The 5412-nt window shown below is 32.2% G+C and overlaps 1 long non-coding RNA gene across 1 annotated transcript; it reads right to left on the bottom strand.

The window, feature by feature from the left end:
* Window positions 1–558: 558 nt before the first annotated feature.
* Window positions 559–1769, bottom strand: LOC133030867 (uncharacterized). The gene is made up of 2 exons (XR_009684405.1): window positions 1265–1769; window positions 559–789 (listed from the first exon to the last, which is right to left on the bottom strand). It is a non-coding gene; the product is annotated as an uncharacterized LOC133030867 (long non-coding RNA).
* Window positions 1770–5412: the final 3643 nt, after the last annotated feature.

Raw genomic sequence — 5412 nt, 5'->3', positions numbered from 1 at the left:
TATTATTTTAAATAGTTACATTAATTATGAATTATGTAATCAGTATTTAATTATATAGTTTTATCTGATAAAACTATATTATTTAGTTAAAAATAATATTATTCTTAAATAATATTAACACTACAACAAAGGCCTATCTCGGTAGCCCTATCTCGGTGAGCCCACGTGTGCGTGCCGAGATAGAACTGAATTTTTTTTAGAAAAATCCTGAGCGTAGCAATCTCGACAGGCATCGTATGTTCCGCGATTATAGATATTTTGAAAGCTAAAAATTTTACCAATCTCGATGGGCCAATATATGCTCGTCGAGATTGGTCCCTTAAAATGCTTGATTGGACCGTATTTTACCAATAACGACGGGCCAATATAGGCTCGCTGAGATTGGTCCCTTAAAATACTTGATTGGGCCTTATTTTACCAATAACGGCGGGACAATATAGGCCTGTAACGCCCTAAATAATTAGGCACGCTACCCAAAATTATTATGAAACCCTAATCCCCTAACCGGGATTACTAATTAAAAATAGCGCAGAATTTAAACTTTTATATTAAACAGACTGAAAATAAACTTGTAATATATTTAAACTTTTCAAACATAGTTGGGATCCCAAAAATATTTACAAAATTATTACAAGTTCTTTCTTACTAGCCGGCCTAAGCGGCAAAACAGAATACAAAAGTCAACACTGTTAGACCCATAACCCGCTTGGTCTGAAGTGGCGTGAACATGTACATTCTTCGTCCTGCTCCTGAAAACTCATGGCAGATCAGCTAATGCCTTACCCTTTCCTGCACAGTAGAGCACCCGTGAGCCAAGCCCAGCAAGACAGTATAAATCACAATAAATATAATATGCTCATTTACATATGTCTGTATAGCACAGACCTAATCACTATATCAACATGCCCATTTATGTCTACGTGGCGTAGACCTATGTGTTGCGCTCACACATCTAATTAAATCTACGTGACGTAGAACCACGTGTTGCTCTCACACGTCTAAATACATTAAGGCCTTAGAAGTGGTTCATCTCGGTTATGTGTACCGAGTCCAACCTAATTATGCCTTGAGCGCATAATTCTTAAATTTCATTTCACTTAACATGGCATGACATTTATACACATATTTCACTAGGGTAATAACCCTAGGCTAACAAACCGTTCCTATTAGGGTAATAACCCTAATCCCGGTTACCATAACTCACATATATCATATTCAACATAAGCGCCACTGCGCATACTCTACGTGCAAACCACTGTCTTACCTGTTGTCCAGCTATAGAAGGAGATTCCAAATCCCCGGGTGCTCCTGATCAGGTGCCGGTAATCCTAGTCACACAAATCCGGGATAATTCATACTTAGGGTTAACCCCTGACTTTTAACTCAATAAAATTCAAGCATGGCATTTACAATACAGATAATCACATAGAGCTCGAAAAGAGCTTTCCAACGGTATAAAGAACGTCCCAAACGGAGTCCCGAGTCAAAAGTTATGGCCAAAACAAAATCAGGAAAAAGATGGCTCACTGCCAGGTTTTATGGCCGCGGCGACCATAGATCTGGCCGCGGCCACTGGGTTCGAAAAACCCAGAAAACCAGATTTTAAGGTCTAAACATGCCCACTTTACCATATAATCGAACCTCAACCAAAACAGGGAGTAAAACACAATTTCATGCTTAAATTCATCACAGAATATGCATCCCAAACATAAGATTAACAACTCTCAAGTCAAGCTCAACACTTGAGCAAAAATTCAACCTAGAATTCAAGTCCATAACCATGAACATCAAAACCCCAAAACACAAACTCAAGAACAACACTAAAATCAGAGCTGCAAACTCAACCAATAACTCACATTCCATGCTCAATAAACCTACATCACAACTAAATTATGCTTTACACACTCTATTCACCAAGATCAACATCAAAATCAAGAACATGCAATTCACAACATCACAACCATTTTCATGCTCTTCTAACAACAAAAATCAGCAAACTTTAATTAGAAATAAAGCTGAGAAAACTACCTTAAACTCAATCCAAAAGCAAGCTCAAAATTCAACAATTGCAAAGCTTTGATTCCACACCAACTTCAAGCAATTCTCCAAACAAATTTTGAAAAATCAAGAGGTTTTGGAAGAGAGAAAGAGGGTCGGATGAGAGAGAGAATAACACCAGAAAATTCATTTTATTTTCCTTAAAATCATTCTTTTATTAAACATAAATTAAGGGTCTAAAAGACCATTTTGCCCCTAGGGCCAAATAACATTCACTTAGGCATGCAAGGGCAAAAAAATAACATTTACACACCAATTCAAACCCAATTAAATTTCAGATTTCACATTATCAAATAAAATGCCAATTAATTCAATCTAATTTTCATTTCGGGCCCGAACCCGGTTCGACCCGAAATACCCGGTTGTGACTATACCGCGCCAACCTGTCAGAACACACCTGAAAAGACAACACAGGCATACTATATAATAATATAGTTCTATTAAGCACATAATTAAATTAATTTCATCAATTTACCCTTCTCGGGTCATAATTACCAAAATGCCCCTGGCTCACCAACGGGGTCTTAACATGTTAAATTTCATATAATTTCACATATATTGAACTATATAATAATATAATTCCTCAATTAACTCATAATTATCTAGTTAGGGTTTTGCTAATCCTTTTCTTAATCCCGGGTATTACAAGGCCCGTTGACATTGGTAACCAAATTTTGTAAAACCAGCCTGCCTATTTCTTTCTTCCCCGTTTTCTTCTTCTTCCCCAAATCATTTACTTTTCTCTAAACCTCCTTCGAAAATAGCAGCCACTGGGTTCGAAAATTCTTCCAGAAAAAATTGATTTTCTCTTCTTCTATTTTATCACATCCACTCTAAGAAGAAACAGTGAGCTTGCATATGTACTATTAATTTATTTATTTCTTTTTTAATATTTTTACGCTAATAGTTATTAATTTATTTTAATTTAAAAAGTTCGTAAAATAATGAAATATTAGCTTGTATTGGATGTTTTAGGTTTAAATATGTTTGGGTAAGTTTCATACAATACATAAGAAGTTTCATCTTTCTTTTTTTTTTTGGCCAAAAATAGTGTTTTTTTTTTTTTTTTAAAAAAATAAGTTAGTAAAACAATAAAATTAATTATAGCTTGTGTTTGGATATTTTAGGTTTAAATTTATTTGGGTAAGTATCATGCAACACAAAAGAAGCTTGAGAATTGTTTGGGTGCTGTTTGGTAACACTTATGTTTTTTAATTTTTTAATCACAAAATGAAAGTAAAATTTTTGTTTTTAAAAAATTTATTTTTGAAAAATAAAAATGCGTTCTGTAACCACTTTTGTTTTAAGATTTTAAAAATAGAAAACAAAAGTGTGTTCTGTAAATCTTGAGTATACATGAACTCTTATTTGTGTGCATTAAATTCTTTGATTCACTCGTTGAAGTTTCTCAGAGAAGATGATTGTTACAATTTCTATTTTGGGAGCTTAATAAAATAAGTGGCAATGAATATGTTATCTAATAATGGAATCCAAACTTTTAGAAATGATCGAATATTAGTTCCCTTATAGTTTTAATTTTGGGAGTGATAATAGTTGGATCTAAATCTATAATTAGATTATAGAATAACTATTCACATTGAATTAATGGTACATAAAGAATCAAGAGATAATTAGAAGGGTAAAACGGTAATTTTGACCAACTCTAATTATGAAATAATAATTAGAGGGCAAACTACTTATATTGATTATATTAATAGATAACTAGTAATAATTCTAAAAATATAATTTTATATATATTGTCAAAGAGTGTAATTCCATATATATAGTGGAGTAAGAATAGTATTAATAAACTGAATTATTCAATTGATGAGTTCAGTCATAATCATGTTTTTATTGGACCTTCGAAATATAGGTTCATGTTCCCCAAGTCACATCTATACAACACTGTATAGGGAAAAGTTTAATTTGATGAAGAAATTTGAGTAAGAATTAATTTTTTTGAGAAATAATTCTTAAGAGCAAAATAGTTATTTTGTAAAAATTATTATTTTAAATAGTTACATTAATTATGAATTATGTAATCAGTATTTAATTATATAGTTTTATCTGATAAAACTATATTATTTAGTTAAAAATAATATTATTCTTAAATAATATTAACACTACAACAAAGGCCTATCTCGGTAGCCCTATCTCGGTGAGCCCACGTGTGCGTGCCGAGATAGAACTGAATTTTTTTTTAGAAAAATCCTGAGCGTAGCAATCTCGACAGGCATCGTATGTTCCGCGATTATAGATATTTTGAAAGCTAAAAATTTTACCAATCTCGACGGGCCAATATATGCTCGTCGAGATTGGTCCCTTAAAATGCTTGATTGGACCGTGTTTTACCAATAACGACGGGCCAATATAGGCTCGCTGAGATTGGTCCCTTAAAATACTTGATTGGGCCTTATTTTACCAATAACGGCAGGACAATATAGGCCCGTTGACATTGGTAACCAAATTTTGTAAAACCAGCCTGCCTATTTCTTTCTTCCCCGTTTTCTTCTTCTTCCCCAAATCATTTACTTTTCTCTAAACCTCCTTCGAAAATAGCAGCCACTGGGTTCGAAAATTCTTCCAGAAAAAATTGATTTTCTCTTCTTCTATTTTATCACATCCACTCTAAGAAGAAACAGTGAGCTTGCATATGTACTATTAATTTATTTATTTCTTTTTCAATATTTTTACGCTAATAGTTATTAATTTATTTTAATTTAAAAAGTTAGTAAAATAATGAAATATTAGCTTGTATTGGATGTTTTAGGTTTAAATATGTTTGGGTAAGTTTCATACAATACATAAGAAGCTTCAGAATTGCTTGGAGCTTTATTTGGGTGAGTTTAATTTTTTTTTCTTTCTTTTTTTTTGGCCAAAAATAGTGTTTTTTTTTTTTTAAAAAAAAAAAAAAAGTTAGTAAAACAATAAAATTAATTATAGCTTGTGTTTGGATATTTTAGGTTTAAATTTATTTGGGTAAGTATCATGCAACACAAAAGAAGCTTGAGAATTGTTTGGGTGCTGTTTGGTAACACTTATGTTTTTTAATTTTTTAATCACAAAATGAAAGTAAAATTTTTGTTTTTAAAAAATTTATTTTTGAAAAATAAAAATGCGTTCTGTAACCACTTTTGTTTTAAGATTTTAAAAATAGAAAATAAAAGTGTGTTCTGTAAAGTTCATTTTATTTTTATTTTTTGATTTTATTTATGTCGGGTCTAGGTCCGGAGTCGGATTTGGGTTCAAGTCAGAAGTCGAGTTCAGCGCAGGGCCGTGGGAAGGGATTTGGGTCCGGGTCTGGTCATAATCCAAAAGATTGATTAAGAAAAAAAACTGTTTAAAAAAATATTA

This window comes from Cannabis sativa, chromosome 9 (assembly GCF_029168945.1).
Source record: "Cannabis sativa cultivar Pink pepper isolate KNU-18-1 chromosome 9, ASM2916894v1, whole genome shotgun sequence".
Classification (NCBI taxonomy): Eukaryota; Viridiplantae; Streptophyta; class Magnoliopsida; order Rosales; family Cannabaceae; genus Cannabis; species Cannabis sativa.
This window is presented reverse-complemented; position numbering and strand designations above follow the sequence as displayed.